The sequence below is a fragment of the Juglans regia genome, chromosome 1, assembly GCF_001411555.2.
Source record: "Juglans regia cultivar Chandler chromosome 1, Walnut 2.0, whole genome shotgun sequence".
Lineage (NCBI taxonomy): Eukaryota > Viridiplantae > Streptophyta > Magnoliopsida > Fagales > Juglandaceae > Juglans > Juglans regia.
This window is the reverse complement of record NC_049901.1, coordinates 21,023,668-21,039,665: the sequence shown is the minus strand read 5'-3', so window position 1 is coordinate 21,039,665 and position 15,998 is coordinate 21,023,668.

Below are 15,998 nucleotides of genomic sequence, written 5' to 3'. Positions count from 1 at the left end.
TGTCAGGAATTATACAATTCCTTTTCCGACTCAAGTTAGATTCTAGTGTTTGAGTAGGATCTGATACTGCTTTAGAATTATTATAGAAATTATCTTCAATAAATTCCACATCCTTTGATTCTACCATAACGTTAGAATCAAAATCCAAAAGTCTATATGCTTTTGAATTCTCAACATATCCTACAAAAACACTCTTGATTACCCTTGGACCTAATTTTGTTCTTTTTGTGTCCGGAACTCTATAAAAGGCTAAATAGCCCCATACCTTTAGGTATTCCAGATTTGGTTTCCTACCTTTCCACAATTCATATGGTGAAATTTTGAATTTCATAGAAGGTATTCTATTATGCAAATAACATGTTGTGAGCAATGCTTCTCCCCATAAATTAAAAGACAATTTTGCATTCAAAATCATAACATTTACCATATCAACTAGTGTCCTATTTTTTCTTTCCGCTAAACCATTTTGTTGTGGGGTATAGGGTGCACTAGTTTGATATATTATATCATTCTCCTCGCAGTACAAAGAAAATTCAGTAGAAAAATATTCACCACCTCTATCACTGTGAAGAATCATAATTTTCTTTTCCTTTTGATTTTCAACAACAGACTTATAAGATTTAAACATATTGAAGGCTTCATCCTTACTTTTCATGAAATATACATATGTATATGTAACGACCCGACCCTATATTTTTTTTAGGGATAAAATTTGAATAATTTTATTAAGGCTCTATTAATATTATTATTATTATTATTATTATTATTATTATTATTATTATTTTCCTCCAAGCACGTGTGTGTTAGAGTCCACACATTATTCCTATTCTTATTTCCTCTTCTTAGTCAAACTCCTTCTACCGGATTTTTTTTCTTTTCTCTTCTTTGAATTTCAAACGCAAAATCTATCCACTCACCTCACATGCACATACTCATGCACGTCTCTTTTTTTTTCTAGGGTTTTCTTCTAGGTTCTGATATATATATTCATACGCATGGCAAGCCGCAAGTTCTCCACCGTAAATCCTCCTCTCACGCATCAAACGTACGCATGCACGGCTCCATTCTTTTCCTTCGCTTGCACGACACTGTATTTATTTATACACTCACGCACACAGAGCACCTTTCACAGACCTTCTCCCCACAGTTCTTCCACACACTGGCCAGTTGCACCCAAGACCTTCTCCGTGTCGATCACCGTAAACCATAGAAATAACCTCACTTGCCGAGTTGGTCTGTGTCGATTTCTTCACACACAGCAAACTCACGTTATCCTCGCGCACACCCAGACATTAAGCCCTCGTCGCTGCCCTCCACCATCGTCGCGCAGCCAAGCCTTCACTTGCGCCACTGCACACGCACGGCAACCACTTACGACGCCTCTGTTTTAGCCCTCAAAAACAGAGCACTGAACTCTCCGACCGTGAGCCACAGCCCAGCCACCCTCAAACCACAGAACACGCCGACGCCACCACTGACCACCATAGAATACATCGGACCACCCTCAGCCGCCAAAGCACGCCGTAGCAGCCCCGGCCGCACCACTGTTTTTGCACGTCCGAAGCAGAGCATGCAGTAACCTTCTCCACGGTAGCCACCTCAAGAGGCGCCGAACCCCCTCTCCGGCGACGCAGAAACCGCCGACCAGCACAACCCAGTGGCACCCACTCCGTCCCGGTAAGCCACGACCGTCGTCGTCCCCCTCTTTCTCTCGGTTGTTTTCGGTTGGCAGAACTCCTTTTCTTTCATCCCGTAAGCTCTCTCTCACTTTTCGTCTCTCTCTCTCTCTCTCTCACAGCTTTGCCGCCTCTCTCGACACCCTCTCCTCAGCCTCCGCTTCGTCGCGTGTTTCCTCTCTTGGTAAGGATGTCGCACGGCTTAGATTTCCCTCAAGAAAAATACCTATCTTCAAGTTGTAGTAAATTCTTAAGTCTGTCGGTTTCAATTTCAGAAGGGTAGATTCGTGTTAATTACATTTTTGTCCCTTAGTTATACCTCAAACAGCATACGTATTGAACTAATAGTTTATATTGAGCTTTAATTTTATTTTTTACGTGGACTCTTATTTACAGGTTTTAAATCTTTTGTTATAAAGATTATCAGTTTAGATTAATTAGGATTTTAGGTTTAGAAAATATAGGATATTTTTTTTATAGTTTAGATTTCCAATAAAATCTCTTTGTTAATTAGAAATTTATGTAAATTACGTGTTTATTTTTATAGGCGACCGATTTCGTACCGAAAATAGTGATTTAGCGTTGCAAGGTAAGTAGCATGATTGTCTTTTTATAAAAGATATTATGCATGTATGCCCTTTATTGGAAGCCCCTTTTTACGTACCCAAAACATGATGAAATTATTTATTAAATGCATGATTTTATGTGAAAGATTATTTGTGGAAGATTATTCATAAAATTATTTATAAAATGCACGATTTTATGTGAAAGATTATTCATAAAATTATTTGGGAAATGCATGATTTTATGAGAGAGTTATTTCATAAAATATTTATGAAAAATCATGATTTTATACGATGAAACATGTATCACGACGTTTATGAAAGAATGCGATTTTGTTTGAAATCTATGATGCGATATAACAAGTATGTATGTGATTTCTTTGAAATCTATGAAATGACAAGTATGCAAGTATGATTTGATAAAATATGTAACGGCCTATGTTATGATATGAAAACGGTACCTATGTTATGGGCATATTGCATTGCCAGGTCGTGCATGCTGGTAGTGCACCCAGTATTGTCTTCCTTATGTATGGATTCCACAACCCGCGGCCACGGGCGGAATCGGAATCTTTTTAGATTCGCTAACCCTAACTCACGGGGGTCAACAGTGGGTAACGGCCTATGATAAGTGAAAGATAAGTTAATGTTCATGCTCATGTTATTTATGCATGTATTTATGAATATGCACGCTTTTCAAGACACCTTATGTTTATTATGTTTACTGTATGATGTGTTACTTATTGAGTATTCGACTAATTTTAGTTTGTTTTCATGTTTTTAAAACCCCCAGGTGATGACATTTATGAAGATGAGACTGCAGGACAGGACTTGACTCCGGGAGATAAGGCTGAGACCTAGACAGATTTTGCTATGATTATTTCTATGGTTTAAATAAATTATTTTGATAAGCACATAAGACTTCTGTATTTTTTTTAATAAATGCTTCCGCAGACTTTATTTTAAATTTTCAGTATTTATTGAAATTTGTTATTTTATGGAATTCTTTCGTATCTGGCGCGTTGTTAAAAAGGAAAAACTTTTTATATTTAAGTTTAGTAGTAGCACACTGGCTCCTCGAAAATTCTAAAATGTCTTTTCGGGAACGGGGTGTTACAGTATATCTTGAGAAATCATCAATAAAAGTAATAAAATATCTATTGACTCATCTAGTTAAAATACCATTTAATTCACAAATATCAGAATGCACAAGTTCTAATAATTGTGTATTTCTGTCTATTTTAGGAAAATCTTTCTTTGTCATTTTTGCTTGAATGCAAATTTCACATTTAGCAACATGTCCATGATTATATAGAATTAAACTATGTTTAGATATAAACTTTAAAGATTTAAAATTCAAATGTGTTAAATGATTATGCCACAAAATAGAAGACTCAACAATATAAGCAGAATCAGAACTTATTTTATTAATACTTAATTTATACATTCCATCACAAGAGTACCCTTTTTCCAACAAACACTCTCCCTTTGGAAAGAATTACATTATCAGACTCGATTACGGTCTTGACACCCTTCTTACAAAGCAAATTTGTCGATACAAGATTTTTCTTTATTTCTGGGACATGAAGAACATTAACAAGAATAAGTTTCTTCCCAGAAGTGAACTGAATTTCCATAGTTCATTTTCCCACCACTTTTACAGAGTTGTGATTTCCCATTAGTACTACATGTCCATCTGCTGCATCTTCATAATTTTTGAATTCAGATATCTGATTGCAAACATGAACGGTAGCGCATGAATCATACCACCAATTAGAAGACTCGGTTGTTGTAACCATATTTAACTCTGTAATCATACTAATGTGCATTTCAGAAACCATGGCCACAATTTCTGAAATCTCATTTTCGATCAGATTTGCACTATTGGGATTGCCATTTTCTTTCTTGTATTTTTTCTTGTACCTGCATTCACGCTTAAAGTGCCCATTCTTTCCGCAATTGTAACAAGTTTTTATTTTCTTGGATTTGTCACCATTGTTGGAAAAATCATTAAATTTTCTCTTATTTCCTCCAAAATTACTTTGAAACTTATTTTTTTCATCAACAAAGTTCACTTTAGAGCCCTTTTGAGAAAATAATTTCTTATCACGAATTCGAGTTTCCTCTTCAATTCGTAAATGTTTTTGAATTTGCTCTATAGTGAAATCTTCTGTTGTGTGCACAAGTTTCTTTCTATAATTATTCCAACTTGGAGGAAGTTTGGCAATAATAGCCCCAACCTGCAAAGGTTCAGAAACTTCAATATTAAGATCTCGAAGTTTATCCACCAAAACTTGCAATTCATGGACTTGATCCATCAAAGAAGTATTATCATTCATTGTAAATTCAAAATATTTCATAATAAGAAATTTATCCGTACCTTGCTTTTCGGTTCTATATTTTAATTCCAATGCATCCCAAATCTCTTTTGGTGACTTGATTGATGTAAATAAGTCATAGAGACGATCGGAAAGTGTATTTAGAATGTGTTCTCTACATACCACTTCATCTTCTTCGTGCTTCTTGCCTTCCGCCTTGATTTGATCATTATCGTCAGGTTTGGGTTTTGGAAGTACTGGCAAGTTTGAATTCAAAACATACACAATCTTCAATGTGGTAAGAATGAATATCAACTTGTCTTTCCAGCAATTAAATTCATTCCATCAAACCTATCTAGTTTGACAAAGTCTTGATTCATCATCTTGAAAGTCTTAATATCAGATTATGATCTCATTGCTATTATCACCTTAAAATTGTTGAAGAAAAATTGTGCAGATATAATAATCTGAAAAATAAATGCGACTTTGAGTCGTGTTGATCACTATCTTTAAGGTGATAATTGTCCCAACTCAATGAGTTTTCTACCGGGTTACAAGCAATTCACCTCCAGGATACAACAAAGTCACCAACTGCAGATAGCAATTCTGAAGTTTTTCCTTCAGAGTTTCTCTACAAAATTGTGTAAGTGACTGAGAAAATGAGAGAATGGAATATAAAATTCGTGGGTCTCATCCCCTATTTATAGAGAATGAAGTGACACCATATGAAAGATCACAACTCTTAATTTGTAACATTTCAACTGGCAGTTACTGGTTTAAAGGTCATGATGTTTCATTTAAAGACTAAAGGGTATGACCTAGCCTAGTGGACAGCAGGCGCCTTACTTGGGAAAGGGAGGGCATTGGTTCAAGTCTAGAAGTGTCTTTTCAATTAAATTGATTTTTGAAACATTGCACCCTATCAAAGTGTCTATTCGGCTTATGTCCAAACACCCAAGTGTTGTGACTCTTTGGCCCAAGTGTAAGGCTTGGTTGGCCCAAGTATTGTGTCTGTTTAAGTCCAACACTTCACAAAATTATAAATCAAATTGCAGATGTGGAGTTTCAAACTTCTACCATTTCATTTAAAACAACATACCATTATCACTAAACCAATGCATCTCTTTGGGATAATGGTTTACGTAAATAAATAATAACTCATACTCAATAAATTCACATATTTAATATCACAATCTATAATAAATATAACAAGAAATAGGCACTTGTTCATTGGGTTCTCTTATACGGATAGGAGGTAAGCTTGGTGGCCTTTCTTGTACTACAAATTCTAGTGCTGCTGGCTGTACTGGTGCTGACTGTTCCTGTACTCTTTCCCCTATCCTGTTGCAGCGGTGAGGCTCTTGTGTATCAGCTCTCATCCATTGCCCAAATATTGGTTCTATTGCATTGCCAAGGAATATTGGGCAGCTTTGTTGAACATGACCGAGATTACCACAGTCGTAACAAAATTCCGAGAGTCTTCCATATTTGAAAATAATTTTCGCTAGAGGTTTGTTCTTTCTTGGCAGTGAAAATCCATCAGACAATGGCTTTGTAGTGTCAATCTTGACTCTGATACATAAATACTTTATTACACTCATGCTAAACATAATGCTTTGATCAACTTGTAACAAGTTGCCCATGACTCTTCCTATCTTCCTTGCATTGTTGTCTGTCATCAATTCTAACGGAAGACCATGTATTTGCACCCAGAAGGCCGAATGAGTAAGGTTGATCTCTTGCAAGCTTTGCCCTGGTAGCCACTATTTAAGAATCATGTGATAGCCCTTGAAGTTCCAAGGTCTTTGCTAGAAATCCTGTCCTTGTCTTGTTCTGGAGGGAATGTGAGCAGATACATGTTTGTTCCAAGATCTTCAATAGTAAGACAGTAATGAAGTTCCAAACTGCCTTGATTGTGGAGTGGATGGTGTATTCGTTTAAAGGTTTGGCTGAAACTAGCTTGCCAATGAGAGCATGGTTAGAAATTTTTTCCACTTCCTTCTGCTCTGATTCTAGGATAATGTCTTCCCATGTGAGTGCTTTATTCTGGGTAACTAACATTTCAATTTTCTCTCGACTGGTCTCCATAATTGGTCTGGCTTTGCGTGACTGTAAAGGGTGTGTTCAGGGTGATTTGGTTATTTGGGTAAGGGTAGGGTTTGGTGAAAGTTTTGTTGGCTGGAAGTCTACTGAGAGGAGGAGAAAGTAACTCATCTGGAGAGAGAGAGTGGGGACTATTGGCCAAAAGTTTATTTATATATATATTTATATATATATATATATGCAGTTGTACCTTGTAGTCAGACAGAAAATTGACAAAAGAAAAAGAAAAAAAAAGCATCGGGTTTTACACAGCCTCAGAAGTGATAGATTTGCTTAAGAAAAATGTTAATTTTGCTAATTTATCCATTTATTTGATTTTTTATTTTGACATCTCATATATTTTAATTTTTTTTAATTTTTACTTAATAATTAAGAAAATAATTATTAATATATTAATTTTTTATATTTTTTAAAAATATCTTTAAATAATAAAAAAATAAAAATATCAATTTAATTTAACAGTCACTTAAAACGGTAGCACCACTCTTTGCAATTACCACTCTTTACATAATTGCATACATAAAACTGAAACCATTACCTCGGCATCGCTGACATACCCACCATTTGTTGCACAGAAACCAAATCAGCCTTTTCATTCTTTAGCTTGAATACAGTCCTGAGATCGTCTGGGGGTGTCTGTTCAATTCCAACCCAGAAAGCTGATCCCTCCCCCATCTACCACGAGGCATCAAACTTTTGGCTTGTTTGACCATTTTTATTGGAATAGTTAAATTCAAATTAAGTTTTAATTAATATGATATGAATTTATGTTTATCTATTTAACTTACATCCAATTTTTAGATTAGATTATCTATATATTCTTTATATAATAATAAAATAATATTAATTTATTTTTATAAATTTAAAAATTATTGAATTTTATTATATTTTACCATTCTACTGATTATATATTAATTAATAATAATATTATAGTTTTAAAAAAACTAATGCAACCAAATAATGATACGAAGTAAGAAAGAAAATATTTTTTATTCATTTTGGTCATGCTACAGTAACTATCATTTACAACACTAATTTATTGCAGTAAAAAGTCATCCCTTTTTATATTTGCATAATCTAACAAAATATATTTTGAGACTCTATTAACCAAATACCCTGTTAAATTTACATTTGCATAATCGAGTTCTCTTAGAAAAAGGCAATAAAAAAATAAAAAACTTATAAAAACGTATAGCTCATGCAAATTGGTGCTTAGATATCCACACCAACCAAACCTATAGCTCATGACCTAGATGACTCTATAACTTATGCGTTTTGGAAGACTTCCAACTTTCAAGGATCTCTCAGTCTGTATTGGATATTAAGTTGAGTTGAAATAATAGAATAAGTTATGTAAGACACATTTAATATAAATTTAAATATATTTATAAGAAATTAAAAAATGTTATAGATTCTATATATAAAAAAAAAATTAAAATTAAAATAAATTTAATAATTTGAGAGTTAGATATTTAAATATTAAAAGAGATATAAATATGAACAGAATTAAAGAATTAAATTGCAGTGAAACCAAGCGAGTCCTCAATTAAAGTAGGAGCTAGCTGTGTAAGGTAGGCACCGCCAAAGTGCAGCGGTACTGAAGGTTTGAAACAACATTTTTTATGCCAATAAGCAAGCTGTCATCGTTTGAACTTCTTCAGCATCTACCTTTGCATTGGATACTAGAAAAAGGGTAATTTACACATCCTTTATTACTATTTTACTCTTAAGTTATTGTTTTTTTTTTCTTTTTATCATTTAAATTTTTTTAAAAATCTTAGAACATAAACTTCTTGCATAATCTAGAAGAAAATAAATTCAATCAACCAACATAATTATGTAATTTAATTAAAAATAAATCCAATTTTATAAAAATTGATTCAAAAAGCAAAAGAAGGTAAGTTTTTATAAAATTGGAATTTTTTTTAATTAAATTACATGATTACGTTGATTGATTGAATTTATTTTCTTCTAGATTACGCAAGAAGGTCATTTATTCAGATTTTCAATTTAGATTCAAAGAGAAAAAAGAAAAAAATTGATAGCAAAACAATAGTAAAAAAAAGTGTAACAATATCATTATCCATTGATTTTACGATAACAATTATGTGTGGCATGCAATTTCCAACTATGACTTCCAAGTGCTTAATAACCTCCTATATAGGGTTGTAGAATCGAATCCGGATCCAGATATTAAAAATCAAGCAGTTACCCGCCGGATAAATCTGAAAATGATCTGGATGGTAACCTGATGTAAACCTGAATATCCGGGTTTATCACCTATTTTTGGATGTGAACACGGATATCTGGTTACAACTGGATATCCAGGTTTATAATAGCTTTTTTTGCTTCTTTTTTTTTTTTTTAAAAAAAAAAGAGTTTTTAAAACTTTTAAAATTTTTTTTATAATATTTTTTTTAATTTGGATATCATATTTAATATCCATATTTTTTTAAAAAAAATATTATAAACACTTTTTAAAAGGTTTTATTTTTTTAAAAAAAAAATCATTTTAACAATTCAAAAGGTTTTTTTTATAGGCCTTTATGTTTATTTTTTTATAGAAAATAAATAATAATACATCAACACACACAATACATGCATACTGTTTATTCCATTGTTATTTACAATACAATGCAAAACATCAATTTACAAAAAATAAAATAAATAGTAATATATCACAACTAATTAGACTAATACAATGCATAATACTACATATTACATATGTATTGAATCTTCTTCAAAATATGCAGATCAAGTATAACAATATATAAGATGAGCTTCAATTAAATAAGTCCAGTACCTCCGCATCTATTCTCTTCCAGATCTGAGGCATGTCTATCACAGACTTTGAGCATATGGGACAACAGTATCTATGTGATGTAACAGAGTCAAGTCCAAGAGCAAACAGAAATGTTTTGCCATGTAAACAAAAAAACTAAAGTAATAAAAAGTCGAGATTTCTGATTGTTGTCTTGAATTCAATCAAAAGCTTACATGGCTCACAAAATCTAATTCAACTGGATGGGTTCTAGTTATACTCTCTAGACCTCCCTTCCCGTCTCGTATTTAGGACTATTCATCCAGGCTAGATTTTTTTTCGGCCCGATCCGAAATTCATATGACAAAATTTGGGTACACCTGATCCGGATACTGTGTTGAAAAATTTGCATACTTAAATGATGCTTGTATGAGCCTGGTGCTTTAAACAACACTGAACTTTAAAACCATAATGTACACCATAGCTTAATTTGCTTAATAATGTGAAATACAAAATATCAGTATTTCACTTGATCTTTCTAGAAGTTATAGAACTAAGATGCCCTCAGATCTTGTATTTACAAAACTATTAATCGATATTCACATGATTTTTAAAAACTTGAAAGCAAAGAGGGTATCTAGGATTGCAGGTTTTACCGACCAACAATTTTCAGATCAAGGAGAGATGGACAAGCCGACAATGTCCCATGAAAAAAGGAACAAAAAAAAACATTCAAACATTCAAACTAAAAAAAGAAAAAACCGGGTTCAACCCGGAATCCGGATTCATCCGGCTTCCGACCCGGGTCTGACCCTGGCTAGCCTAGTCCGTGTTCCAGCTCGGGTTTGAAACTTGGATTCTAGTTCGGGTATAGTTTTCGGGCTGGAACCCGGATGAACAGTCCTACTAGTGTGACATGTCACTACAACACAATTTGTCTTTTGTGACAGAGGAAATCGACACCAAAAGTTACCAAAACGTCACTAAAAATATTTGGTGACGGTTTGAAACCGTCACTACGACCGTCACCTAATATGCATCACAGAAAATAATTGGTGACGGTTTACTGTTGAACCATCACTAAAAATATTTTTAGTGACGGTTGGAGATGTTCCATTTGGTTTAACGTTCAAGTGTTCCCCTTTTTTGTGATGGTTGAGATTTGTCACAGAAAGTAACGTTCGGACGTCCAATTGAACGTTTGAACGACAACCCGACCGATTGGGATTCGAATGATAGAAGTTAACATTCGTTGATTGTAGTTCTGTAACGCCCCAGTCTCGCACGGGTCGGAGAGTTACTTCCTAACACTTAAACTCACATTTCAACAATATAAAAAAATAGACTCCAAATTTTCAATATCATATAGAAAATTCGATTCAATCTAATTTCCTCAATATAACCAATTTTTCAAAATGCCAAGTCATCAAAACACAATAAAATTTCTTAATAAAAATCGACAATACTCATAAAAAAATTCCTATGCTTAAACCACTATACTTAAATCATCTCATTACAATGCCTTGTAATCTTGATTCTCAGCTGAACCATCAAAATATCTGAAAAATATTGTAGAGATAAGGGGTGAGTTATCAACAACTCAGTATGCAGAGAGCATATACTAGCATGTAAACATAAGCATTTATAAAGTTCGGTATGCAAAACAAAACATTTACTTCCAGAATGCAGAAACAACATATTTATTTTCAGAATGCGTAAACAAAACTTGGTACAAAAGAGCAGAGTGAAATTTTCAGAAAAACAAACTTGTTCGCAAAAAGAAAATCATTTGGCATATCCAAAGTGAAACATTATATTCATATAATCTCATAGCATCACATTGGGACAAATACCATGTTTCACCCCCGTGGTAGGGTTATAAACCATCATTATACCCGTGGTTGGGCCGTATACCATGTTTCACCCCGTGGTAGGGTTATAAACCACCATTATACCCATGGCTGAGCCTTAACAGAAACAGAACGGAACATCATCAGAATCAGATCACATTTAGATACATAATCAGAACTTCATGCCAAGGTTTTCAGATGACACATCATATCAAAACAAAATACTAAATAACTTTAGATCATTTCATATGTTTGAAATAAACAAAAACCAAAACATTTTCATTTATTCATGGCAAAAATATTTAGATTTTCATATTTGTTCTTTTTGCATAGTTAAGAAATAAAATGCATAAAATTAGCTCATGTCTACACCAGTCTTGACAGAAAATATTTTCTCTTATATAGAATTTATGCATATGCAGAATAAACATTTGAGGTCGTTTTCAGATTTCTTTTCGAAAACAAACATGCTTATTTTCAAAGTCAACCTCATTCTATTTCTTTTATGCAAAACTAGTATATGAACCCCGCTTACCTGAACTTCTTAAGTACTATTATGAATCTTTCCACAATTATACTGAATGAATGTCAATCGTCACCTATACAAAACACTAAGCGTTACTAAACTTCTAAAAAGACTTGCTAAAGCTCTCCGTTTACTTAAATTCATACTACGGAAATAGCTTTTGATTACTATCTAGTTATTAGAAATCTAATAAATATATTATCATTAAAAAATAATAATCTTAAGTTATTATAAAATAATTTTATCAAATATGGCAAAACAACTTAAATTCTTTCCGAAAACTAACTTAATCATATTTAAACTCATATCTCTATAGACTATTATTAAAACGATAATTTAATACATCCAACATATAATCTAGTAGGAAATCATAAATTTTTTAAGCAATATTAATTCATAAAATATTCAAATTCAAATAATATAAACAATAAAACACTCATTTAGTAAAATATACTTAAATCGATTTTAAAGAATTTAGAATAAAAATAAAATCTTATTATTTACTGATGAAAATAGTTATAACAATTATTACTATATAACTAAAATTTTAGATCTTTAAATATTATCTATAAGAAATTATGATTTCACGCTAAACATGATCCACATGAAACATCTCAAATAAATCAAACTCAATATCAAAATAAACATCAAATGGCAAGAAAACATACTGACTTAGAAATTAGATGTAGTAATATAAATATATTAAAACAATTTATTTACCATGCTTTACAAATGCTATACGATAAAGTATTAAAAGTGGTTTATTTATACTATTGAACAACTCTTAGGATAGGGACCAAAAACTAGAAACATAAATACTTATGAAAATGTGAACGAAATACTTGAGAAATACAAAACCGTGCAATAAAGTCTGGGCTCACCGATACAAAAAGGCTAGGGATGACGGAAGCAGTGGCTGGCTAGGTAGACGGTGTACTTCGCGGTGGCACGGCCCTGAGAGAGAGAGAGAGAGAGAGAGAGAGAGAGAGAGAGAGATGGAACATCCCGAGAGAAGGAGGGAGAGGGAGTTACGGACTGTGAAACGGGGGCTGCAGTCCGACCATAAAATCTTGCTTCATGATCTGCGGGGGCTCCACTAGCAAGTTCATGTCTAGGCTACGGCGCACAGACGGCAAGTGACTGGGCTGCTTGCATGGAGGCAAAGTTAGAAGGAACCGAGGAAACGTGGGAGGCTTGCATGGTGGTGGTGTGTACGAGGCAATGGCTGGGTGGTGCAAGTCCGTGGGGGTTAGTGGTGAGCAGTAGCATATACATGAATGAGAGAAAAATTTTCAGGATTATCACGTTTCTAACAAAGCGATATTAACAATTTTAGAAAGATAATGCTAGTACTTAAATAAAAGAATATAAAAAAAAATAAATGAATTCTATAATTTTTTAATTACCATTTTTTCAGCAGGATAGTGAAATGACCTTGAACCGGCACGATGATGGACAGTTAGAGCGGATCTATTATGTGCATTTGTAGAACTCAAGTGCTACAAAATATATTAAGAATGTTAATTGTTATATGTATACATATAATATATAGAACGAATATGAATGTAAATAATTCAAAAATATAAATGTAAAATACCTAATAATCTGGAGATGTGAAAAGATCAAACTCTTTCTCCAATTATCTAACTTCATCTGCTGGAAAGGGGACTGCGCAACCTCTTCCAACATCTCAAACTTCTTGAAGTGGTCATGACATTGTCCCTTGTGACGTCGGAATAATATAGTCATCAACTCATTCACGGTTCTCAAATCCTCACTACGGCCAAAGTCGAGGTCGAATTCATCCGAACAAGTGAATCAGGTCAAAAATATTTTTTACTAATCTAGGTGAAAAAAATGTACTCTCAAAGTAAACTCACTAGCACACGACTTCAAATGTACTCCTTAATCTCATTCGGAATATCTCGCCATGAGCACACATAAAATGGAGCATAAGCTTGAACTATTATGCCAATATAGGAGGAAAGCGCTGCTGCACTATCATCCACTCCTCCAGTGGAATTATTAGGAATGATGATCTTGAGTTTTCTATGTCTTCTATTTTTCTCAAGAGAGATGCTACATGTATAGCCGCGACCGCGACGAGCAGATGCATCAACTACATGATAATAATATAATTATAGTTATAGCATAATTATAGTTATATAGTTATTGAGACAAAAGTATTAACTATATAATTAATTATCAACGATAATATTTTTTTATTGGTAGGTGTTGACTGGCTGTTGTTCTCTTGTGTGTTAACTTGATCTTCAGGAGCGGATTCCTCAAGTAGAGAGTCCTCGATGGGTTCGGGACTTGGACTTGGCGGAGGCACATTTCTTCGTTGTCTTTTTGGCGGCATCTTTGAAAATAATTAATTATATTAAGAAAAATTAATTTGAAAAAATTATGAAAAGTATAATATTTTATAGTCACCTATATGAATAAAATATTTTGTACTTTTATTCTTCATCTTAGGATGTATTTTCCATGCTTGTTTCAGAATCTCCCTCAATAACATCTTCATCATCATCATGCACCTCTTCTTTGACCTCCTTATCCACCTCCTGCCTGGATTTTGATTCGTTTTCATCTTCTGACTCTTCTTCTTCTTCTTCTTCTTCCTCACTTACTTAAATTGAATGACCATTTAATACGGACGGGTGGGACATCATCTCTACAATCAAAACAAAGGCTCGGGGACCCGATCTTAGAGTCTTCAAAGCTTACTTGATGACGTATTTATAGAGAATGAGGGTCAATCCAGTGCAAGTGTGATTCTTTTTGGAGTATGATTCAGCCGTTAATAGGGTCAATCTGGTGCAAGTATCTCGCCTAGATTTACCTTTGTGACAGTTTTTTTTTTTTTTTTTTATAACAACGGATCTCATTCCATTCATTGAAAGGGGACATACAAATTTGACTTCAAACAACAAGTCAATTACAAACGTTAGTAGAATCCCAATACGCTATTGTGACTGACATGGTCTCATCCAGACGGCTTATCTCTAAAGATCAAAGTCTAAGAGATAGCATAACTCTGTTTCTGACAGAGTTTGCAGTAACCAAACATAAAACTCCATACCCAACTAGACAGAGTATGGAGAAACCAAACCCCAACATCACCAACTAAACGGAGGGGGGACAACACCCTCCGGACCTAAGTCCGAAGGAACAAACATTTTTGAATTTTTTGTTTTCTTGAAAATAAAGACAAGACATAAATAAATAAATTACATTGAGAAAACATTGTAACAAGGGAAAAACAGTGCACAAAAATGCCTTAGAAAGGAAAACCGATGGTTGATCTTGGAAGATCCAGAGTCGCTTGGTTGGGGAGCAGCCGTGCGTTGCAACGATGAAGAGCTCCTTGGTGGCACGTGAGGGACACGTGCCGACGAGCTCCGAAATTTTCGTCCCACGCGTGCAGGCTACGGTCCACTCCAGTTGGGGCCGTGTTCGGTGGACGTGTAGATCGGCGGCTGAGCAACCTCTTGGTAGGGCGCGTGTTGGCTATAAGGACCCGAAAGATCACGAACGACGATTCTCCCTTTATTTGGCCTGGAAAAACAAAAAAAACAAAACAAAAGCAAATACACAAAAAGAAACCAGAAATGGGGAGGGAATGAGTGAGGGGGGGAAGGAGCCAAAGCTCCCACCCCCTTGAGCCGGTCAGAAAGTTACGGGAGGTTTAGAGAGAAGCGGATGGTTTAGAGAGAAGTGGGAGGACGGGTCTGAGATCAGGAAGGCTATCTACCTTTGTGACAGTTGATTATAGGAAGATTGTCCGGCAATGATTTTGGATCGAGCATGATTATGGACTATTATTCTTTCCATGTATGGTGCGTTTTATTAAGCTTATCCCTTAGTTGCCTTGATGCATGTAGATCTCTCGTGACCACGTCTTTAGTCGTCTGCGGCCTTTCCTCACCTATTAAACGAACTTAGGCCCAACAATGTGGAAACCCAATTACAGTTAAGCGTTAAAAAATTATTTTTTATGCACTTTGGATCGTTAAAAGGACAATATTTCTGAATTAAAGTAAAAATAATAATTTTTTAATATGAAATGGTAGTTAAGTTGCAGGAGCAATAACTTTTTTTAGTAGTTTATTTTGCAGGGATGATCGTAGGGCTCTACCCCTACTTTTGTACTCTGGTTGATCCACATCATAGCAAATCTTGCCTTCAAAACAAT